Below are 25,427 nucleotides of genomic sequence, written 5' to 3' on the forward strand. Positions count from 1 at the left end.
GCGGAGTCCGGGAAGTGAACACGGTTTCTGGGTTATGTTTGATGTAAGTAGGAGTTTAGGATCACTTCTTGATCATTGCTAGCTTCACGACCGTTCCGCTTGCTCTCTTCTCGCTCTTATTTGCGTATGTTAGCCACCATATCATGCTTAGTCGCTGCTGCAGCCTCACCACTTTACCCCTTCCTTTCCCTTTAAGCTTTCCTAGTCTTGATACCCATGGTAATGGGATTGCTGAGTCCTCGTGGCTCACAGATTACTACAACAATAGTTGCAGGTACAGGTTGTGCGATGATCATGACGTGAGAGCGATGCTTGCTTGCGTTGAGTTCTTCTTCTGCTTCTTCGATCAGGGATAGGTTCCAGGTCGGCAGCCTGGGCTAGCAGGGTGGATGTCGTTTGAGTTTCTGTTTGTGTTTCATCCGTAGTCGGATGATGCTCTGATGTATTGTGATGTTGTATTCATGTGGCATTGTATGCCTCTTGTATGTATCCCCATCTATTATGTAATGTTGATGTAATGATTTCCACCTTGCAAAAGCGTTTCAATATGCGGATCTATCCTTGGTGGGACCTTCGAGTTCCTTTTGGATAGGGTCGCATATTGGGCGTGACATAGGCTCCTGAGATGCGATGCTAAGGAGTCCCCCTTGACGTACAAACAGACCATCATACCTTTGTGGTGTGTGGATTGCCTCAGGGGTTGATGATGAACAATACAAAGGAAGAACTACCTCGCGAGGGGAGGAGTTCTTGTGGTGGTGTGTTTGGAGAGGAATTGCTCCGTCTCTGTTGGCTCTCCGTGAGATCTAGATGGGATCTAGATGAGATGATCCCCTACTATGGTGGCTAGTCCTATATATAGAGGCCCTAGTCCTCTTCCCAAATATTGAGCGGGAAGGGCGCCAACAACGGCCATTTTGAAGGGGAACATCTAGTACACTTATCCTGACTAAAGTTGGTCTTCGACTGCCAAAGGCCCTCACGATGACATCGTCTTGGGCTCCACGATGACCTCCATCCTGCCGCTCTGCTGGCCTTGGTCATGTTGCAACGAAATGGTAACCTTTGCTTGATGCCTCGGTACCCCGCACCTTTGCTTGCCCCTTTGCACCAAAGAGGAAACAAGGACACTATGCAGGCCAGAGGCGATCTGAGACATGGCTCGATTGAGCCCTGGTACGTCGATGCAGACACGCAGCCCACCATCCTCGCCTGGATGGGGAGCTAAGGCGGGTAAGCGGCGGCTGCTGCGCATGACTCTTGACTCCTGTAGCTCTTGGGTGGTTTTAGTGATGAACTCCTGAGGGTTGGACCTTCATTGCTTTGTACCTTCCTGAGGAAAACGTGCCGTGTAGCACACCTCCAAGTGGTGCCCGAGCGCCTCCCTCGTGATGTGGGCAAAGTCGGTCGCCCTCCAGGAGAGAGCCCCGAGCTTTGCCCGAGGAGGGCACCGGGTGCACCTTCTTATGCGATGGAGGGAGGCGCCCCTCGAACGGGCGCGGATCCTCACGCTGTGCCACTGGAGGTGCCTGCCTCCTGAGGGCTCGGACCAGGTGATGTCTTCTTCTTCTTGGGAACTTCCTCGGGAAGGCTCCCGCTCTTGTGATTTGGGTCTTCAATTGACGCGGCCTGGAAGGCACGCTCGAGAGAACACACTGCATCCTTTTCCTCACAGGGGACTATGATGACTCCGCCGCTTCCTGGCATCTTGAGGATGTTGTAGCCATGGTGAGTCACTGCCATGAACTTGGCTAGGGCTAGATACCCAAGGATGGCGTTGTACGACAGGCGAATGTGGGTAACGTCGAAGTCGATGAGCTCAATATGATATTTTTTGCGCTGTCCGAAGGTGACAGGGAGGCGGACCCGCCCTACCGGGGTGGTAGAACCATCAGTGACTCCTGAGAAAGGCTTGGTTGGCTGAAGCTGCTCATATGGCACTTGGAGATTGTTGAACGTCTCGACAGACAGAATGTTGAGCCCCGCGCCACCATCGATGAGGGTCCTGGTGACCTGCACATTGCTGATGACTGGGGAACAGAGCATCGAGAGGACCCTGGCAGTTGCTGCACACTTGAGCTGATCCGCTGAGCTAAACGTGATGGCCCATGTGGACCACTGGAGAGGGCGCGAGGCCTTGAGCTTTGGGAGGACTGCATTCACCTCGCGAGCAAACTGCTTGAATATGCACTGAGAGGCTGGGGCTTGAGAGCCGCCCAAGATGCAAGCGATAGCACGCGACTCCTGGAAGCCCCCAGCCCCGTCGTCCTGATGATGGTGTTCATTCCTCCTTGGTGGCAGTGGCATAGGAGGGAGGCCTGCGTTGCCTTGCGGGCGATCCTCACGAGGCTAATCCCTTAAAGCCCCCTCGCGAGGCTGGTGCTGCCAATGGTCCTTGCGAGGTCGGTCACGCCACCCTTGGAGAGGGCCATGACCTTCCCATCATCCTCCACCTCTTCCTCCTCCTCGGCCATAGCCCCGATCGCTGCGCTCGGGGCATCGGCTGACACGTCCATCTCGCACGGCCCTGAGCTCTTGGAATTCGTTGGTGTTGTGAGTGTGGAGGTCGTGGTACACGCAGTATCGGCTGCCCTTGGATGACTCCAGCTGATCTCTGCCATGCTTCGTGTTTGGCTCAGCTGCGAGCAAAACTGCTCGTTTGCGCTTCACGTCCTTGGCCTTGGGCTTCTTCTCATCAGGGTCAGCGGCTGGAAGCTCGAGGAGGGAGAGGCGCCCCTCCTTAGCCCTGGTGCACTTGGTCGCCAAGTTGAACAACTCCAGAGATGTGCACAGGTCTTCGTGGATCGCCAGTTCCTCCTTCATCTTGATGTCGCGGACGCCATCAGAGAAGGCTGAGATGATGGCCTCCTCAGTCACCCTAGGGATCTTGAGGCGAGCATTGTTGAAGCGCTGAATGTACTTCTGCAGGGTCTCTCCAGGTTGCTGCTTGATGCGACGCAGGTCGCTCATGGCCGGGGGCCGGTCGCGAGTGCCGTGGAAATTGGCGATGAAGCGCGTGCGCATCTCGTTCCAAGAGGAGATTGTGCTGGGAGGCAGGTTCAGGAGCCAGGTGCGGGCACCATCCTTGAGCGCCATGGGAAACTAGTTCCCCATGACCTTTTCGTCTCCGTTGGCTGCCTCGATGCCCAGCTCGTAGAGCTTGAGGAACTCCACAGGGTCGGCGTTGTCGTCGTAGCGAGGAGGCAGATCCGGCTTGAACTTGCCCGGCCAGGCCACGCTGGGCAACTCGGCGGTGAAGGCGCGACAGCCTGCGGTGGCCACCGAGGGCCTTTGCTGACGAAGGGCTTGATCCTGGGGGTCCCCGCATGCTGCCGCCAGGAGTAGCGCGGGGTCTTGGCGTGCCGGAGCAGGAATGCGATCATGACGCACTGGTGCAGGGAGCACGCGAGCGCCTTCTCTATGGCGAGGAACTTCTTGGCGGCTCCTTTCTTGCTGCGCAGACACTAGGCATGGTGGGTCTCGCCCAGGGGCCGCGCGCCTTGGAGCCAGGACGCCTTCTTGGGGAGGAGGCGGTGGAGGCGCCTCCGGGGCTGCATTGCCCGCGCAGGACGGAGGGTGATGCAGCGAAAGGGACGGCGTAGGGGAGCCCCCTGCGGCGCTGACGAGCTCGGTGATGCAAGCGTGCCATTCTTCGTAGTGGTCGTTGACGGGGTGGTAGTGCAGAAGCACACGTGCCAGGAGCAACATGGCGTGGGCGGCAGGCGACGGGGAACAACGGGGAGGCCCGCCGACAGGAGCCGTCTGGGCGACGTGGGTAGCGAGAGCATCCCGACGCTCTGCTCGTGCTTGGCGAGCGTCAGCCATGGACGCGACGGACGGTGGAACGCGAGATGGCGGAAGGAAAGATTCTGGCGCACCCCTATCTGGCGCACCAAATGTCGGATTTCGGGTTCTGGCAGACCCTTGAGGTTCGAACTCTGGGGTGTGGGCGAAGATCTCTCCTCTACCAACCCACATCCCAACGCCTCGCTCGGAATCTAGGCTAGCAAGATGAACAACACAAGGGACGCAAGGTTTATACTAGTTCGGGCCATCGTTGTGGTGTAATACCCTACTCTAGTTTATGGTCTGTGGATTGCCTCAGGGGCTGATGATGAACAATACAAAGGAAGAACTGCCTCGCGAGGGGAGGAGTTCTTGTGGTGGTGTGTTTGGAGAGGAATTGCTCCGTCTCTGTTGGCTCTCCGTGAGATCTAGATGAGATGATCCCCTACTGTGGTGGCTAGTCCTATTTATAGAGGCCCTGGTCCTCTTCCCAAATATTGAGCGGGAAGGGAGCCAACAACGGCCAATTTGAAGGGGAACATCTAGTACACTTATCCTGACTAAAGTTGGTCTTCGACTGCCAAAGGCCCTGACGATGACGCCGTCTTGGGCTCCACAATGACCTCCATCCTGCCACTCTGCTTGCCTTGGTCTTGTTGCACCGAAATGGTAACCTTTGCTTGATGCCTCGATACCCTGCACCTGTGCTTGCCCGCTTTGCACCAAAGAGGAAACAAGGACACTGCGCAGGCCGACGCCCGCCTGGCCTCGATCGTCATGGCTTGCGTCATGAGCACCTCGCAAGGTACCTTGCCTTGATCTCTCCACCTCCTCGCTAGCCTGCCTGGTGAGGCCACCTCTAAGGAAGCTTCCTGTCGTCCGCCCCGCGAGGCTTGGCCCCTCGCGAGGGTCTTTAGCTTGAGTTGATGAAGATGGGCCGCACTGGGCCACTGCCCGAGCCACACCACAGGCCGCAGGCAGGCAAGTCTGGGGACCCCTATTGCGAGAATGCCCACACAGCCCCCTTGTGCTACCTTCCCGAGGGAGAGCAGCGCGGTGAGGCTAGTCACTGAGCCCGGAGGCTCCCTGAGGTTAGTGTGGCCGTGAGGCCACCCCTAGTTGTTTATCACCAGCGCGGAGCATAGCGCTTCTGCTCTTGCACGGGCATAGGCGCTCCTCGGCAGTGTCAACGGCCAGCGCGGAGCATGGTGCTTCCACTGGTGCTGGGAGGGGGCTCCCTCTTAGGAGATCCCCCGGGGCGTGTACAACCCCGCCCTCACACGTGGCTTGCACGACAGAGCTGGAGGAGGTGTATATGGGCACCCGTGAGCCAGCGCGGGACTCACGAGGCCCTACCTCAAGGCGGGTTGCGCCTGGTCTTGATTGGAGATGCTTGAATTGGTCCTGCGAGATGGTTAGGTAGCCTGCGCCGGAGAGTTTCCTAAGGTTGTTGCATGAGAAGGCCAGACACCAATGACCCCACGAGGTCACGTGAACGGGATCAGCCCGCCAGACAGAGCTCAGCCGCTGGATTTATCGACACTACATGGACGAACCCGAGCACAGACGCCGTGCCCAGTCTTCTCATGCAAAGATCCTGAAGAAAAACAACCGGCGCGCAGTTCCCGTGGCCAGGGGGGCACCAGGTCGCGCGCCCTCACTCATCCACCCGCGATTAGCTCATGCGAGAACAAGGCACCAAGAGCCATGGGAGGTGACGTACACGGGAACTAGCCCGTGAGCCAGAGCTCAGCTACTTGGGTTTAGCGACGCTACAGGGACGGACCAGAGCACAGACGCCGTGCCAGTCCATAATCATGAGGCAGTCGCGGGAGGGCTTGCAAGGGCGCGAGACGTTCTTAGCGACGAAGCACCGGTCAGGCAGTCAATAATTCAAAGGTAGTTTGCAAAGGATAGTAATTGGCTCTGATAAATGCAGAAGGGATACATGCAGTAGGGATGGACCCACACGGCCTGGGGATGATACAGCCCAAGGGGCGCCCCCAAACTACAAACTAGAGAGATGTCACCTGGTACCATTGCCGAAGAATTGTTGAAGTAGCCAAAAAACGTGTGCATTGAAGCCGTTCCTCATGAGCCACTCCAGCGCTGAGCCTCGGGAGATTCGGAGGGGACGAGAGGCTCCTAAAGGTGCTCCTCCATCTCCACCAGGAGCGCCTAGTTCCTGGCCTCGCAGGCCGTTCGAGCGTCCCTCATGCAGTGCTGGAACGCCTCAGCCGCGCCCGCCAGGCCAAAAGGCATGCAGACGTAGCTGTCAGACGGACCCTCGCATCGGCCGACACGAGACGGCCACATGAGCTGCCGAGACGCGTCCCTGTTGAGCCTGGGGATGTCGATGCAGATGCAGAACTCCTTACCCACGCCAGGGCAGTGAGCTGCGCCATGTGGCAGCCAAAAATCGGGTTGCAGAACCCTTCCTTCCTGAATCTCCTCGATTCCCTTGCTGATGAACTCCTGAACGCCTGGTGCCTCACGCCTGCTGCCTTCTCCTGGGAAGTGTGCTCTGAAGAGCGCCTCCACATGGTGCCCGAGCGCCACTCTTGCGACATTGGCTAGATCTGAGGCCCTCCAAAGGAGAGCCCCCGAGCCCAACCTGAGAGGAGCGCCAGGCGCGCCTTCCTATGCGATGGGTGAAGGTGCCGCGTCCGGAGACGCGAGGCTCAATGCTGCGTGCTCGAGTGATGCTCCCTCACGAGACCCCTGTCCCAGCTGCAACCTCTTCGTCTTGGGGCGACCTTAGGAGGAAGGGCGCCGTCTTCGTCTTCGGGGTTCTCAACTACTGTAGCTTGGAATGCGCGCTCGAGGGAGCACACTGCATCCTTCTCCTGACAGGCGACCGTGATGACGCTACCGCTTCCTGCCATCTTGAGGACGTTGTAGCCGTGGTGCGTGGCCGCCATGAACTTGGCCAGCGCTGGGTAACCTAGGATGGAGTTGTAGGGCAGGCGGATGTAGGCGCCATCGAAGTCGATGAGCTCGGTGAGGTAGTTGTTGCGCTCGCCGAAGGTGACTGGGAGGCAAACCTGCCTGATCGGGTGTGTCGATCTGTCGGTCACTCCTGAGAATGACTTGGTGGGGTGAAGCTGGTAGTATGGCACCTGGAGCCTGTCGAATGTCTGAACAGAGAGAACATTGAGCCGTGCTCCGCCATCGATGAGAGTCTTGGTGACGGTCACGTTGCTGATGAACGGGGAGCAAAGCATGGGGAGTGCGCCTGCGGTGGCCGCACACTTGAGCCGGTCCGAGGAGTCTAAGGTGATGGCGCACTTGGACCACTTGAGAGGGCGAATTGCTTCAGGCTTGGGGAGCGCTGCATTCACCTCGCACGCGAACTGCTTGAAGACGCGGTGGGAAGCCAGGGCCTGTGAGCCGCCCAAGATGCAGGCGATGGCCCGAGGCTCCTGGAAGCCCCCACCCCCTCGTCCTGGTGGTGATCTTGATTCCTCCTCGTCGGTGGAGGCAGAGCAGGCAAGGCTGCATTGCCCTGAGGTTGATCCTCACGAGGCTGCTCCCCCAGTTGCTCTCGCGAGGCTGATCCTGCCAGCGATCCTCACGAGGCGGTCGTGCCACTCCTGACGACGGTCGCGTCCGTCCCAGCGTCCTCCACCTCGGCCACCTCCGCTACCGCAGCCTCGATCGTTGCACTCAGGGCGTCGACCGAGGCGCCTGTCACGGAGAGCCCTGAGCTCCTGGCAGTAATGTTGTGGATGTAAACATTGTGGTAGGCGCAGAATGGTCGCTTGCCCTTGGACGACTCGGGGTGGTCGCAGCCGCGCTTTGTCTCTGGCTCGGCCGCAAGCACGGCTGGCCCCTTGCGCTTCACGTCCTTGGCCTTGGTCTTCTTGTCTTGTGGCTCAGCATCGAGGAGCTCAAGGAGGGAGAGGCGTCCCTCCTCATCCCTCACGCACTTGTTCGCCATGTTGAACATCTCCAGAGCGGTGCAGAGATGGCGAGCTCCTCCTTCATCTTGACATCACGGACGCCATCGGTGAATGCGGAGATGATGGCCTCGTCCAACACCTTGGGGATCTTGAGGCAAACATTGTTGAAGCGTTGGATATACTTCTGCAGGGTCTCTCCAGGTTGCTGGTTGATGCGTTGCAGGTCACCCATGGCCGGCGGAGGGTCGTGAGTGCCCAGGAAGTTGGTGATGAAGCGGCTGCGCATCTCCGACCAGGAAGAAACTGACCCCTCGGTCAGGTTCAGGAGCCAAGAACGTGCGCCATCCTGGAGGGCCATCGGGAACCAGTTTGCCATGATCTTCTCATCGTCGTTAGCCCCCTCGATGCTCAGCTTGTAGAGCTGAAGGAATTCCGCGGGGTCTGTGGTGCCGTCGTAGTGCGGAGGTAGGTCGGGCTTGAACTTGCTTGGCTAGACGATGTTGCAGAGCTCCGGAGTGAACGCGCGGCATCCTGTCGTGGCCACCGGAGGTCGTCAAGGCGTGGGAAAATGATCCTGGTGCACGCGCACCGCCACCTCCTGCAGCAGTATGTGAGCCTGGTGTTGGGGTGCTGGAAGCACACACGCTTCTCCTTGGGGACGCTGCACCTCCTGGCAGCTCACGTCGTCCCGAGCCGGCACCGGGCGCTGCGGGTCGTGCCATGGAGCCATACGCCTTGGATGATGGCACCCCGGGCCGAAGGTGGTGGAGGAGCCCCGTGCGCCACGTCACCTACTTAAGGTGGTTGCTCAGCGAGCGAGCCGGACCGTCGAAGCCCCCATGCGCGACGCTGATGAGCTCGGCGATCCGCTCGAGCCACTCCTCATAGAGATCTCCCACTGGGCGGTAGCGAAGAAGCTCCCGTGCTGTGAGCAGAGTGGCCTGCGCATCCACCTGGCCGCGACGTGCATGGGATGATGAAGCCGCTGGGGTCAGTGACGGAGTAGCGGTTTGGCCATCTCGGCACACCGACGGGTGCAGCAATGAAGCTTGCTGCTCGTGGCCGGTAGGGCCCGTGGCGGCGTTGGCCACCGGAGAAGGAGCACGGCAAGCGCAGCCGTTGCTCGCCGGAGCCGTCTGAGCGACGCGGGCGGCGACAGCGGCCCGATGCTCGGTGCAAGCCCGGCGCGCGTCGGCCATGGAGGTATCGGAGCGGTGGCGGATCGAACGACGGAAGAGGGGATCCGACGCACCCCTACCTGGTGCACCAAATGTCGGATTTAGGGATCCGACAACCCTTCAGAGGCTTGAACTCTGGGGTGCCTACGGAGATCTCAACCTGCCGAGCCTGGCTACTCGCGATCCTCCTAAGCTTAGCACGTCAAGCTCAAAGAGACACAAAGACATAGATATTTATACTGGTTTGGGCCACCATTGTGGTGTAATACCCTAATCCAGTGTGGTGTGGTGGATTTCCTCGGAGGGCTATGGATGAACTAGTTAAGTGGATGAACAAGCCTCAGGAGGTGAGTTGTTCGTGAGGTAACTTGCATAGAACTCTCCGCCCCTCAGGAGCCCTCCTGAGGAGGCCGATTCCTTCGAGGGTCTTTGGGTCATCCGCCTCGCGAGGCCAGGCCCCTCGCTAGGGTCTTGTGGTGTTGGTGTTGAAGTTGGGCCGTACCAGGCCGTCGATGGAGCTACGTGGTGGCGCAGGCAGGCAGGGCTGGATAGCCCTGAATCCAGGACGCTGACAATACCGTGTGCACATTGATCCAAATGATGCCCAATTACAAAGATCTCAAGCCAAAGGAAGTCATTGGAAGAATTGTTGCTCATGAGATGTCACTCAAGGATAAGGAAGAGCTTCACAAAAAGTCTAGTGGTGCTTATAAAGCTTCATGTGATGCTCCCGCCACATCAAGTGAAAAGCAAGACTTCAATGAAGAATTAAGCTTAATGGTGAAGAACTTCAACAAATTCTACAATAGTAGAAGAAAAGAGAGAAGCTCCAAGTCAAGATCTTACCATGACAAAAGATCTTCTACTCATGATCATAATTGCTACAATTGTGGAAGACCCAAACACTATTCCAATGAGTGTAGGGCTCCCTACAAAAGAAAATAAGACTCACCCAAAAGGAGAAGTAGAAGAGAAGAATCACCTCCAAGAGAGAGAAGGAGTAGAGATGATCGTTATGAATGAAGAACCTCGCGCAGAAGCAAGGATTCGGAAAGGAAGGACAAGTCATCAAGGAGCTACACAAAACGAGGACATCAAGCTTATGTTGGTGAATAGGCATCAGGTTCTGACTCCGACCACCACTCCGAGAGTAGTTATCACTCCGACTCCGAATATAGTCAAGATGAAGGTGTTGCTCGTCTTGCACTTGTGCCAACCAACTCTTATGACATATTTGACTCAAGAAATGATGGAATTAGAAGATGCTTCATGGCTAAAGGCCCCAAGGTATCACACCCCGAGTATATTGATTTCAATAGTGATGAAGATGATTTGCTAGGTGATGATGAGTTACTTGTTGGCAATGCTAGTGATGAAAACTATGGTGAAATTGCTATTAATCATGCTAATCAAGATGAAACGAATGACAATGATATGAATGAGATTGAGCATCTAATGAAAGAACTAAATATTCTTAAGTTATCTCATGAAACTACTTTAGAAGATCATTGAGAACTTCTAAAAACTCATGAGAAGCTACACTTCGAGAAGCTCAACCTAGAGCAAGAGCATGAGCTCTTAAAGGAAATCAATGATGATCTTCAGAAGAAAAGTTCTTCTTACATTGCCAAACGTTTCCTCTTGTCTACTTATATGGCACAAGTAAAATCTAGCAACAAGAGTAAGAAAGATTAATCCTCTAGTAGTAACAACAATCATACTAAATCCAATATTGTTGCTTCTAGTAGTTCTCTTGATTCCACTAATGATTCTCTTAGCCAAGTTACACTTGAGCAAGAAATAGCTTATTGAAGGGAATTATAGAGAAAGGTGTTTACAAGAGCCTTGCAGGGAGTAAGCAATTTGCAGAAATTGTATGCTAGCAAGGAAGGCACCGGCAGAATCAAGGTGTTGGTTTTGAACGAAAGTTCAATGCCAATGGAGTTGAGTGGGAAGAAGATCAATACCCCAAGATGAAGTTTGTTCCTCAACATGAGAAGTATGATCCTACTTCCTTCAAGGGAACACAAACTCAAGATGATCTTCCACCACAAGACCACAATCTAAAAGGCAAGGACAAGCTTCAAGAGGAGATTGATGCATTTGAAGAAGCTCCAAAGGCCTTGGTCAAGTGGGTTCCCAAGACTACTTCAAGTTCTACTTCATCAAGTACATCTACAACCCCGAGGATTCCCATCAAGATGATGTGGATCCCGAAGAAGAAGAACTAGAGAGTTCTTGAGGGTGACTTCGCCAACATACTTCACTCATATTCATATTGGCAAGGAGAAGTGCAATCAACTTCCACATCTTGCACCAGTTCAAGGATTCACAAAACCTCTTGTTAGTAAGTCAAGGGACAAGGTAACCTAATTCTTTCATGGTCATCATCATGTGTGTAGTTCACTCTATGTCTATGGATATCTTTGTTTGTTCCTTGTGGGACTAAACCATGTAGGTATTGAAAGTGTAACTCACTCCAATGGATTGCTTCAAATGATTACATCAACATTGAGCATCCACATCTTCAACATCTACATGAAGTCATCATCGACAAAACCCAAGGTTAGTTCATGCCTCTAAAAGGGGATATCACATCTAGGGGGATCTACTATAAGAATTGAGCTAAAGCAACTCGAATGGTGTGAACACAACAATGCTTTATGTAAAAGTGGTAACCCCACTTGTGCTTAAAGGATGAGTATGACCTATGATCAAATGTTCTCATTTGTCTCCTAAGTCAATATACTCATATGTAGATGACCTAGTCATCGCCAATTGCTTGATAGATGCTAGAGTGTGTGTGCATGCTTTGCCACATATTTCATTTGCTATCTTATTGTGTGAGCATGGTGGTTGCATAATTTTCTTCATTCGAGGACATCCATTTGTTGCTTTGATTAGTTGCCTTTTTCTTTTTGCCAAGTGGATGGACACGAATGCCTAAGTACTCCCTCTAGATATCTATGTTTTTCTCGTCTCAAACTGTATTCATGCTATATCACAAAGTTTGATCAATTCATATTCGAACCCTCTGGGTGAGGAGCACTCGGAGCCACTGTTTTGTCATAAACTTAAACTTCCAAAACCTCTTAATGCATTTCGGTATGATTGAGTTATCCCATTCGGTCATACCGAGTTCACTGAGTTGATCTAGGTTTCAATCTCGGTGCAACCGATTTGAACTTTTCGGTCTCACCGAGTTGCAGGAACTGCTTGCGGTTCTGCATCTCGGTGCCACCGAGTTGTTCCACTCGGTCACATCGACAGGGTCTAGATATATATACCCACAGGCCAAATTTTGGAAATTTCTACAAACCCTTTGCCCGCGCCTGTCCAGCTCTGCCGACTCAAGGTCTCCGGATCGTCTCCGCCATCGCCAGCGACCTCCTGCCGCTGGACTGTGCCATCGTCAATGGAAATCATCACTGCCGTTTTCGTCGTAGCAAGTTCACCACCAAGTTAGGGTATGAACTCGACCCCTTGTGCAATCTTTACTTCTGATTCTTGCACTAAGGTCAATGCCATGATTCTTGCCACATTTAAGATACTTCTATCCAACCAAAACTTTCTATAGATTAGTTGTGATTTGAAAACTTAGGATTATATTTCCATCGAACTCATCTCGGACCAACTGATTTGGCGAATTCGGTCTCACCGATTTGGCCCAGGCTATTGCACTTGTGTTTTTCAGTCTATCTGAAACATACAAATCGGTGTCACTGTCGGATTTAGGGTTCCGGCAGACCCTTGAGGTTCGAACGCTGGGGTGCGCGCGAAGGTTTCGCCTTCTACCTACCTGTCCCTCGCCGAATCGCTAAGATCTAAAACTACGAGAAACACAACGCAAGATACACAGGGTTTATACTGGTTCAGGCCACCATTATGGTGTAATACCCTACTCCAGTGTGTGGCGTGGTGGATTGCCTCTTGGGCTGATGATGAACAATACAAGGAAGAACAGCCTCGCGAGGGTCCGTTCTTTTGGTGGCGTTGCCCCTTTGGAGGGGTTGATTCTAGATGCCTATCTTATCTCCAGATTCCTATCCAGATGCCTCTACCCTGTGGGTGGCTAGTCCTATTTATAGGCAAAGGCCCTGGGCCTCTTCCCAAATATTGAGCGGGAAGGGCGCCAACAATTGGCCATTTTGAAGGGGAACATCTAGTACACTTATCCTGACTAAAGTTGGTCCTCGCCTGTCAAAGGCTCTGGTGGTGACGCCGACTTGGGCTCCACGGTGACCTCCATCCTGCCGTTGGACTGGTCTTGGTCTTGTTGCACCAAAACGGATGCCTTTGCTTGATGCTCTCGCTTGCGCTTGCTCCCCTTGCACCAAAGAGGAAAGAAGGACACTGCGCAGGCTGGCGCCCGACTGGCGCCCGGCTGGCGCCCTTGGTCGTCATGGCTTGCATCATGGGCACCTCGCGGGGAACCCCGCCTTGAACTCTCCGCCTCCTCGTGAGCCAGCCTGACGAGGCCATGCCTAAGGAAGCTCCTTGTCGTCTGCCCCGCGAGGCTTGGCCCCTCGCGAGGGTCTTGATCTTGTGTTGATGAAGATGGGCCGTGCTGGGCCCCCTTTGAGCCACACCGCAGGCCGCAGGCAAGCAAGTCTCGGGACCCCTGTTCCCAGAACGCTGACAGTAGCCCCCGGGCCCAAGGCGCACCCGGGCTTGGCCGAGCAGAGAGGCGAAAGGGCAAGTGCGAAGCGTCGCGGGCCCTAACAGCCTGCGGTCTTGGGCGTCGTGTGGCGGTTGATTTGACGCGGGTGGCACTATTCCCCCACGCCTCCTCATTTGGTGCCAGGCTAGGCGGACTTGCAGTTGTACACAACCACTCCCCTTTCCGTTGCTCGTGCGCCCTCTGTCCTTCCTCCTCTCGAACTCTAGCTTCTGCTTTGAAGCCAATCTCGAACATTTCCTCCCCCCTTCCGTCGCCATTGCTCCGACGAAGAAGGGGAGAGGGAAGGGACCCATGCCTTCGCCTCGCTCGCCACCGCCGGCGGCCCCCGCCGTGGATCGGTCGATCATAGTCAATCGAGAGGGCTTGGGCAAGGTCAGTTCGGCCCTGGCCACCATCTTCAATGAATGCAGGAGGACGACAGCCTGGCCCGCGTCTCGGTTCTCCATCAACAGGATAATCACCGAGGTTCCCTATTTCGTCGACGCCCTGTGGGCGGGGCTAATTCCCCCCTTCTTAGATTTCTTCAACGCCGTGCTCTCCCATTATCAGATCCACATGATGCATCTGGGTCCTGACTCCATTACTCTTCTGGCGGTCTTCACCTTCGTTTGCGAGGCTATGGTAGGCATCCTCCCTTCGGTCGCCCTGTTGTGCCACTTCTTCGCTCTGAGCCTTGTCGACCCCGCCCAATGTTCGGGGTGCGTGAGCTTCATTGTTGCACCTGAGTCGGCGGCCTCAGGGATTGACTATGGTCTTCCTCCGCCCGCGCCTGGGTTCCGCGAGCGGTGGCTGTATGTGGATGTGGGGGTGCCCAGCCCCCTGTTGTCGAAGCCGACCTCGCCTACTATTCCTAATTCAGGCTGGGGCCAGGAGACGCTCACAAGCCCCCGGCTCTTCTTCGTCTGGCGTCGCTTCGAGCGCGCTTGAGATTGCTTGACATGACGGCGCCCAAGGTGGTGAAGGAGTTCCTCCTACGCCGCATCGCCCCTCTCCAGCGCCACTCTCGCCGAATGTGGGCCTTCAACGGGCGCGGGGATCGTATGAGGCTCCAGGAAGAGGACCTGACACCTGAAGCGTTGAGGAAGGTACTCTTGGTTCTGACCGGGGACCCCAACCCTGGCAGCATCCAGCAAGGGGGGGCCTTGCTGTACCTCTGTTCGGGCAGGAGAGACTTTGTGAATCAGATGCCTGTCTTTGACGAATGGGGACCGCGCCCCGTCGGCCTTCAGGGGCCTCGCGAGAATCCAGTGATGGTGGCCACCCTTTCAGTTGGCCGAGGCGACTCTTCCTCAAGTGGCGGAGCAGGGAGGCATGAGCCTATGGAGGCCGCGGGTGCCCCCGCCGAGACGACACCACCGGGCAACGCTCAGGAGGGAGCGGCCCCTGTGGCCCATGCTGCCGAGGCTGAGGGCGGCAGGCAGCCGCCTGCCGCACACGGGCCCGAGGCCTCCGAGGCCCCGGCTAATTTTCTTGGTGGGGTGACCGGCGGCGCGCATCAGGCAGACACCCCTGACGCGGGCCGCCTTGATGCTTCCTCTTCATCGCAGGCTGACCCCTGCGCTCAACTCTTGGGCCACTTCTGCGTGAACTTTGAGGCCCCCCGGAAGAGAAGGAGGCCTTGGGCGACGATTACCCTTGTCGCCTGCTGAAGCGTAGAAAGTACTTCGCCATCGATGAGTAAGTCTTCTCCCTTCCCATCTCCAGATTCTTCTGCTGCCCTTCCTGATCCTTGCTCCACAGGGCCCTTTCTCCCGAGCTCACGGAGATGACTGAGGAGCTATCCCCCTGCTCTCGCCTATCCCATCGTCTCCGGTCGCTCCGAGCAATAGAGCCCTTGTGGTGAGGCCGGTCGAAGAGACGAATCACCCCGAGGCGCAATGCGGCCCCGCGCGCCTCGCGACCTTCCTTCGCAAGCCTTCTCGGGCATAGCCAGCCTGCAGTGGGCTTCTCGTCTGGTAGTGGATCGCGATTGGCTGGGGTACTCCCAGCGCTCTTCAGTTGGGGATGGACTGGCCCCAGGTCGGGCTTCTGGCGAGGCGCGCCCGGTCGCCTCAAGGGTGCCAGCCCCCAGCCCCCTGCCCGGAGGGGGAGCGCTATTCTTGTTGGGGAACGTAGTAATTTCAAAAAATTTCCTACGTACACGCAGGATCATGGTGATGGCATAGCAACGAGAGGGGAGAGTGTTGTCCACGTACCCTCGTAGACCGTAAGCGGAAGCGTTAGCACAACACGGTTGATGTAGTCGTACGTCTTCACGATCCGACCGATCCAAGTACCGAACGTACGGCACCTCCGAGTTCAGCACACGTTCAGCTCGATGACGATCCCCGGGCTCCGATCCAGCAAAGCTTCGGGGATGAGTTCCGTCAGCACGACGGCGTGGTGATGATGATGATGCTCTACCGGCGCAGGGCTTCGCCTAAACTCCGCGACGATATGACTAAGGTGGAATATGGTGGAGGGGGGCACCGCACACGGCTAAGGAACGATCCGTAGATCAACTTGTGTGTCTATGGGGTGCCCCCGCCCCCGTATATAAAGGAGCCAGGGAGGAGGAGGCGGCCGGCCAAGGAGGGCGCGCCAAGGGGGGAGTCATACTCCCACCGGGAGTAGGACTCCCTTCTTTCCTAGTTGGAATAGGAGAAGGGGGGAAAGAGGAGGAAGAGGGGAAGGAAAGGGGGGGCGCCGCCCCCTTCCCTTGTCCTATTTGGACTAGGAAGGGGAGGGGCGCGCGGCCCCCTCCTGCCTCCTTCCCTCTTCTCCCTCGAGGCCCATGTAGGCCCAATAACCCCCCGGGGGGTTCCGGTAACCTCCCGGTACTCCAGTAAAATGCCGATTTCACCCGGAACGATTCTGATGTCCAAATATAGGCTTCCAATATATCGATCTTGATGTCTCGACCATTTCGAGACTCCTCGTTACGTCCGTGATCACATCCGGGACTCCGAACAAACTTCGGTACATCAAAACTTATAAACTCATAATAAAACTGTCATCGTAACGTTAAGCGTGCGGACCCTACGGGTTCGAGAACTATGTAGACATGACCTAGAACTATTCTCGGTCAATAACCAATAGCGGAACCTGGATGCGCATATTGGTTCCTACATATTCTACGAAGATCTTTATCGGTCAAACCGCATAACAAGATACATTGTTCCCTTTGTCATCGGTATGTTACTTGCCCGAGATTTGATCGTCGGTATCCAATACCTAGTTCAATCTCGTTACCGGCAAGTCTCTTTACTCGTTCCGTAATGCATCATCCCGTAACCAACTCATTTGGTCACATTGCTTGCAAGGCTTATAATGATGTGCATTACCGGGAGGGCCCAGAGATACCTCTCCGACAATCGGAGTGACAAAACCTAATCTCGAAATACGCCAACTCAACATGTACCTTCGGAGACACCTGTAGTACTCCTTTATAATCACCCAGTTACGTTGTGACGTTTGGTAGTACCCAAAGTGTTCCTCCGATAAACGGGAGTTGCATAATTCTCATAGTTACAGGAACATGTATAAGTCATGAAGAAAGCAATAGCAATTATACTAAACGATCAAGTGCTAGGCTAACGGAATGGGTCATGTCAATCACATCATTCTCCTAATGATGTGATCCCATTAATCAAATGACAACACATGTCTATGGTTAGGAAACATAACCATCTTTGATTAATGAGCTAGTCAAGTAGAGGCATACTAGTGACTATATGTTTGTCTATGTATTCACACATGTATCATGTTTGCGGTTAATACAATTCTAACATGAATAATAAACATTTATCATGATATGAGGAAATAAATAATAACTTTATTATTGCCTCTAGGGCATATTTCCTTCAATTCTGTTCCCCCCGGCGCTTGCTTGGGGCGGATGACGGCATGGAAGACGTACTTGAGCGCCCTCGGGAGCGTCACGCTCTTCGCCAAGGGTTCCTTCGGAGGGCGGCTGACGCGGTGAGCCTGCTTGGTAAAGAGCTTGCTGATGAAGACGCGCGCCTTGAGGCCGAGGTCCTGCGCTTGGTTGCGGAGAGGGGCGAGCTGGAGGCGGCAATCGCCCTCGCGCGCCGTCAACGCGATCTCGACGATGAGGAGGCCAAGGCATCACTGGCGGCCTCTCGGGTGGCGCGTTCCCGCGCCGTCGAGGAAGCCCAGGAAGCTGACCAGCGGCGAGAGGCGACGAAAGAGCAGGCACGGGAACTCCTGGCCCGGTGCCGCTCACTGGAGGGGCAGGTGGAGCTGCGCGAAGAGGCCCTTGCATCGATGAAGGCGACTTCCGGTGACCCAGCGGAGCTCTAGAAGCGTGAGGAAGCGCTGACGCTGGAAGCTGCCGAACGCGCATGTGAGTATGAACGCCTGGAGACAAGGAAGCTCTTGTTGACACGGGAGGAGGATGATGTCGCTGCACGGGAAACCCGTGTCTTGGAGGAGATCGGACGTCGGGTGGCAACGGCGCGCTCGAACCTCGAGCGTGAGTTCGAGGAGAGGTTGGAGTTGATCCAGACCGAGGCTGAAGGAAGGACCACCGCCCTGAGGACCAAGATGGGAGAAGCGAAGCGGCGGGTTGATGCCTTGCGGGCCGCACTTGAGGTGGCGCAGGGGGAGTCGACTACTTCCCGTGCCGAGGTGCTTCTTCTTTGCCAACGGTTGGACGAGGCTGAGGCCGTTGCGCGCCAGAATGCGGACGAGATACGCCAGCGGCAGCTCCTGGAGCATGAGCACGCACCCATGCTCGCCGCGCTCCGGGAGAGAGCCAACACGGCCCTGGGCAACATCTACGAAGCGGCCGTTGGCGTGCCACACGCAACCAACTACGCCGGCAACCTTCAGTTCTTCACCGACATCGTGACGCAGCTGGAGGCGTGGTCGGTCAGGGCCAAGAGGTTGGTGGAGGAAAGGAGCCGCGCCCTGCTCGGGCGCGCCTTTTCCCGTGTCTTTAGCCATCTCCAGAACATGGATCCTCACTTCGACTTCGACGCCGCCATCGCCCCAGTTCCCCAGGCCGTCCGGGGTGACTTGGCGGACTTGGTGGAAGACAACGTGGACGCTCTCGTCAGGGCCTTCGCTTCAGATGATGATGATGCGATCGTGGCCGCCGACGAGGGCAGCGTGGTGAACGGCCCTGACACCGCCGGCGACAACGCAGAGGGCGACGGCGAGGCCAGCGACGCCAGCGATAGTTCGGGTGGTGCTCCTGAGGATGCATTAGGGGATTTATCCGACTAACCTCGCCTTGCTCCTATTTCCTTACCCTACATGCATAGAACTTAGGCTTTGTCCCGTGCGGGTCCTGAGATAATTTGTGGGAGGCTGTGGTGTCTCGAATGCCTCCTGATCGAATCCGTAGGATCTGCAGTGAAAAAAACCTCCTGAGAGGACACAACGGCGGCAGTCTGGGCTGCACTCAAGCTAGGCCAGACCCGGCTCGCGAGGGGTTCACGAGGGGAGGCAGCTGAGGCGAGGTCGTAACCGAAACACGAGAGATTGCTCGGACGAGACTAAGCACCCCTTCCCCGAACACACGCAAATCTTCGAATTCGAATCCAACTTAAATCCAGCGGGGGAAAGCAACAACCAAGGGAAAATCAACGAAGGCAGAAAAAGGCCACGTCCGGCACCTAGTCTAGTCTTTGACGTCTTCTCACCAGCGCGGAGCTAAGTGCTACCACTAGGCATGGGAGGGAGCCCCAGGGCCTGAGGCCGGCACCCCTGAGACTCCGGGGCGTGTACAACCCCACCCATTATTACGTGAGAGTGTCACGGGGTGGCGAGCTTCACAGGCACTGGGCCTTCTTCACAGGTACCGGCCTTGCTTCATATCGCCAGACGAGGGCCCCGCCTTGCGCCACACTCTAGTGCCATCAACAACGACCGGAAACCAGGACGCCGCCGATGGGGTAGAGCGGTCGCCAGCGGTTCCCCCGACAACCACAGGTCCTCCGCCAGGGGCAGGCCCTGAGGCGCCTCCCCAGCGGAGGGCCTACCTCCTGGGAATGCCTTGCTTCGAACACCGCGGTGGTGATGTCGGATCCCGGCCCCTCCCCTGCAGCCCCTGATGCCCTCCTGCTGAGGGGCAGGAGGCTGCGGGAGTGGAGCAGCTGCTTGCTGTGGCGACCTGCACCTCCTGCGACCCATGATTAGCGTATGCTTGCTCGTGAGGAATTAGTGGTAACCGATAATCGTCGCTTCCAGTGCGGCCGGTGGGGTCGTCCCGGGACTCCTGGAGGAGCTCAGCTTCTGGTGCCTCGTCCCCCCAGCTCGGGCTGAGGAGCGAGCCTTGTTCGCCCTCGCGCGGGTGCCCTTGGTCCAACATGCGGGGCACGTACTCTTCGGGGGCCGCCACCCTGAAGGCCATGTCATAGTTCTCCGCGCGCCACGCAGCTCTGCTTGATGTGCCAACCTGGGGGTGGTAGCGCGGCAGCCCACTGGGGCCGTGGGTTGCGACGAGTCCTTCCTCGCTGGCGGGGAGCGGAGTCAGTGCAGCCGCCGGCCCGGTGCTGACGGCTTCATCGGTGTCGGGGTAGCCTTGGAGCCCACGGGCGCGCGTGGGGCCCCCGCGCGGGCTGCTCTGGGCTTGAGACGGGAGTTGAGTGCAGAAGGGGTGAGCCCCCGAGGCGGCAAAGCCCAGAGGCTCTGCCACCCGCTCTAGCAGCACGTCGCGGCCGCCTTCCATTAGCCTGCACTGCAGCAGCTCTCGGGCCACCGTGAGCGCGGCCCTTGAGTTCGCCTGCTCCCAGCGAGTGTACGGCGCCGTGGCCGCGGCGTGGTTGGACGCTCTTGCTGCCGACCACGTCTGTCGCGGTGTGAGAGCTATCGGGGTATGTCCGCGTCGCCCACGGCCCGCAGTGCCCTGCGGACCGCGAGCTGCCTGGGGCGTTGGGTCGCCCGGGGCGAGCGGCTCTGCGCGGACGGGCCAAGTCGCCCAGGGGGCAGGGTTGCCCACTTGGTCGCCGGACATGGTGATGACGACGCGACGGACGCGAAGCGGCAGAAGGTGGATCCCGGTGCACCCCTACCTGGCGCGCCAAATGTCATATTTAGGGTTCTGGCAGACCCTTGAGGTTCGAACGCTGGGGTGTGCGCGGAGGTTTCGCCTTCTACCTACCTGTCCCTCGCCGAATTGCTAAGATCTAAAACTACGAGAAACACAACGCAAGATACACAGGGTTTATACTGGTTCAGGCCACCATTGTGGTGTAATACCCTACTCCAGTGTGTGGCGTGGTGGATTGCCTCTTGGGCTGATGATGAACAATACAAGGAAGAACAACCTCGCGAGGGTCTGTTCTTGTGGTGGCGTTGCCCCTTTGGAGGGCTTGATTCTAGATGCCTATCTTATCTCCAGATTCCTATCCAGATGCCTCTACCCTGTGGGTGGCTAGTCCTATTTATAGGCAAAGGCCCTGGGCCTCTTACCAAATATTGAGCGAGAAGGGCACCAACAATTGGCCATTTTGAAGGGGAACATCTAGTACACTTATCCTGACTAAAGTTTGTCCTCGCCTGTCAAAGGCTCTGGTGGTGACGCCGACTTGGGCTCCATGGTGACATCCATCCTGCCGTTGGACTGGTCTTGGTCTTGTTGCACCGAAACGGATGCCTTTGCTTGATGCTCTCGCCTGCGCTTGCTCCCCTTGCACCAAAGAGGAAACAAGGACACTGTGCGGGCTGGCCCCGGCTGGCGCCCGGCTGGCGCCCTTGGTCGTCATGGCTTGCGTCATGGGCACCTTGCGAGGTACCCCGCCTTGAACTCTCCACCTCCTCGTGAGCCAGCCTGACGAGGCCGTGCCTGAGGAAGCTCCTTGCCATCCGCCCCGCGAGGCTTGGCCCCTCGCGAGGGTCTTGAGCTTGTGTTGATGAAGATGGGCCATGCTGGGCCCCCTTGAGCCACGCCGCAGGCCGCATGCAGGAAAGTCTAGGGACCCCCGTTCCCAGAACGCTGACAGTCACCGAGTTCATTTCTCTCTGAAACCCTAGCAATCACGGAGTCACCAAACTGTGCCTCGGTATGACCGATTTCACATGTTTAGACTCTAAAAGTTGCTTCGGTGTTACCGAGTTTGACATGTTTAGACTCTAAAAGTTGCTTCGGTAGCTCCGAAATGATTTTTGTAGAAAAATGAAACTAAGTTTTTGACTCATTTGTCTTGCAAAATCTCTACACTTTGTGATGCTCATCCACTCTATCTCAATGCTATCTATTCACAGGGTCAGCTTTCAGTGTCAACCATGTCAGACAATAGTGACAGCCATAATAGATCAGAGGAGCAGGTACACATGAGTGAGGGCACTAGTCCCTCTAATAGTAGCTATGATGATGGGAGCAGAAACACTCCTAGCAACCTGCCTAAGGCTGCAACCAGCCAGAAGAAGAAAAAAACCTCTAACTCAGAAGATGAAGACTTTGTGGTTGATGAGGAGGTCACCTCAAAGAAGAAAGTATCGGCGTTCTGGGAACGGGGACCCCAAATTTTCCTTCCCGCGGCCTGCAGCGTGGCTCAGCAAGTGGCCCAGTACGACCCGTCTTCATCAACCCAAGTTCAAGACCCTCGCGAGGGGCCAAGCCTCGCAGGGCGGACGACGCAAGGCCTCCTCAAGGTTGGCCTCACCAGGCAGGCTCGCGAGGAGGCAGAGAGATCAAGGCAAGGGGTGCCTCGCGAGGTGCTCATGACGCAAGCCATGACGATCAAGACCAGGCGGGTGCTAGGCGGGCACCAGCATGCACAGTGTCCTCGTTTCCTCTTTGGTGCAAAGGGGGCAAGCGCAGGCGCATAGTACCGAGGCATCAGGCAAAGGTTTCCATATCGGTCCAACGAGACCAAGACCACCAGGACGGCAGGACGGAGGTCACCGTGGAGCCCAAGACGGTGTCATCGCTAGGACCTTTGGCAGTCGAAGACCACCTTTAGTCAGGATAACTTGTACTAGCTCTCCCCTTACGAAATGGCTGTTGTTAGCTCCCTTCCCGCTCAATATTTGGGAAGACGACCAGGGACTCTATAAATAGAGCTAGAAACCACAGTAGAAGGAAATCTCATCTAGAGCCAAGAGAGACGGATTGATTTCTCCTCAAGCACACCACCACAAGAACACCTCTCCTCGCGAGGCTGTTCTTCCTCTGTACTATTCATCATCAGCCCAAGAGGCAATCCACCACACCACACACTTGATTAGGGTATTACACCACAACGGTGCCCCGAACCAGTATAAACCTCGTGTCTCTTGTGTTGTTCATCGTGCTATCTTAGAATCGCGGCTAGGTTGTGGGCGTGTTTCGGTAGGGAGAAGATCTTCGTGCGCACCCCAGAGTTCGAATCTTATGGGTTTTGCCAGAACCCGATATCCGACATTTGGCGTGCTAGTTAGGGGTGCGCCGGAGCTCTTCCTTCCATCGGCCCGCTGTCCACCAACACCGCGCTTCGCCCTCATGGCGGACAAGGCACCTCCGGCTCCGGCGGTCGGCGCCGACGTTGGGGCCAGGGGGCTTCGGGCCTTGGCCCCGCCTTGCGATAGGTGCAATGGCCGCCCAAGTTCAAGCCAGAGATGCCGCCGCACTATGACGGCGCGGCGGACCCTTTGGCTTTCCTGCTGGCATACGAGGAGGTCATCCTCAAGGCCGGAGGCGACGAAAAGGTCATGCCCAACTGTTTTCCCATGGCCCTCACCGGCGTCCCGCGCATTTGGCTGCTCAACCTGCCAACGTCTTCTGTGGCCTCCTGGGAGGAGCTGCGCAACCTCTTCCTCACCCACTACGCTGCGCCGGCGCCCCCGGTCGTCGCAGCTCTGCTGGGCGGCGCGCAGTCGCCATGCTCAACCCGCAACACCAAGCCGTTCTTCCGCCAGATCGGCACCGCCCTCGAGCGGCAAGGAGCTCCTCCGGGTTGGGCGGCACCCAAGGCCGACCTGACCTTCAACTCGGACGATCACCCCGTCAACACCGCCTGCTCGGGTGCGCTCCCAATGCTTTGCACGCCCACCATCTGCCAGGTGGCCGTCACCAAGACCCTCATCAACGGCGGCTCCGGCCTCAACGTACTCTCGGTGGAGGCCTTCACCCTCCTCCATGTATCGCTGGAACGACTCCGACCCAACAAGCCCTTCTCGGGCGTCGGAGGCGGTTCCTCTGGCTCCCTGGGGCAGATCCGCCTTCCTGTGACCTTCGGCACCCACGACAACTTCCGCACGGAGCTAGTCAACTTCGACGTCACCCACATAGGCCTCCCGTACAATGCCATCCTCAGGTACCCCGCCTTGGCTTACTTCATGGCAGCGACCCATCCGGCCTACAACCTCATGAAGATGCCCGGGAGCAGTGGCGCCCTCACCGTAGCTGGAGATACCAAGGATGCTCTGCTGGTGCTCAAGCTCGCCCTCAAGACTGTCGCGGCAGTGCAGCCTGTCGTCATGGACACCTCCAAGACCAAGAAGAAGCAGTTATTCACCCAGGACAAGGCGGAGACCAAGCAGGTGCCGGTTGAGGAGGACGGGTCCTCAGACGCCACCATCACCATAGGTGCCAACCTCGACCCCGACCAAGAGGAGGTGCTGGTGAAGTTCCTGCGCACGAACAAGGACGTGTTCGCGTGGGAACCCAAGCAGCTAGCGGGGGTCCCAAGGCAGGTAATTGAGCATCACCTGAATGTGTGCCCCAATGTATGCCCCGTGAAACAGAAAGCAAGGCGGCAGTCCACCGAGAAGCAGGCCTTCATCATCCAAGAAACCCGCAAGCTAGAGGCAGCAGGTGTTATTCACGAGGTTCGCTACTCCGAATGGCTGGCAAACCCTGTTGTTGTGCCAACAAAGGGAGGAAAGGAGTGCATGTGCTTCGACTTCACCAACCTCAGGCCTACCCTCAAGATCCGTTCCCGCTCCCCCGCATCGACCAAATTGTCGACTCCACCTCCAAGTGCGACCTACTGTGTTTCTTGGACGTGTTTTCAGATTATCACCAAATCAAGATGGCGATAGAAGATCTGGAGAAGACGACCTAACTGACCCCATGTCGGGTGTACTGCTACACCTACATGCCATTCGGGTTGCGCAACATGGGCGCAACCTTCCAGCGACTGATTCACATCTCCTTAGGCCGGTAGCTTGGGAAAAATGCCGAGGCTTATGTCGACGACATCATGGTGAAGTCTCGGGAGGCGAAGACCTTGATCCAGGATCTGGAGGAGACCTTCGCGAGCCTACGCAAGGTGGACCTGCGACTCAACCCGGAGAAGTGCGTGTTCGGCATTCCTTTCAGCAAGCTTCCAGGATTCCTCGTGTCCCACAAAGGGATTGAAGCCAACCCGGAAAAGGTCAAGGCAATCAAAGGCATGAGTCCACCGCAAACCTCAGAGAAATGCAAAAGCTCGCCGAACGCATAATGGCGTTAGGGCGCTTCATCTCCAAGTTGGGGGAGCGCGCCCTGCCATTCTTCAAGCCGAAGAAGAAGAAGGGCCTGTTTGAGTGGACGCAGGAGGCCGACCAAGCGTTTCAAGACCTCAAGAAATATCTGACTAGCCCTCCTGTAATGGTGGCACCACGCCCTCTCGAGCATCTGGTGCTCTACCTCACTGCCACACCCTCGCATCTAGTGGCAGTTCAGGAGGAGCTCCAGGTCAAGGCCGCGTCACGACCGGCCACGGCCACGGCCGCGACGACACAAAACCAAGAAGGCTTTGCGAGGACCACAACCTCAGTAGATGGAGACCAGCCTCAGCAGGAAGATGCCCCCGGGGCTGAAAAAGCCACGCTAAGCGACTAGGTGCTGGGGGCTCGGCCATCTTAGGAGGCGTCTCACCCTCCGGAGGGCATAGACCTCGTCAGCACACCCACCCTCGTCGAGCACCCGGTGTACTTCGTCAGCACGGTATTGCGAGATGCGAGGGC

Source organism: Triticum aestivum, chromosome 3B (genome assembly GCF_018294505.1).
Source record: "Triticum aestivum cultivar Chinese Spring chromosome 3B, IWGSC CS RefSeq v2.1, whole genome shotgun sequence".
In the NCBI taxonomy this organism is placed as follows: Eukaryota; Viridiplantae; Streptophyta; class Magnoliopsida; order Poales; family Poaceae; genus Triticum; species Triticum aestivum.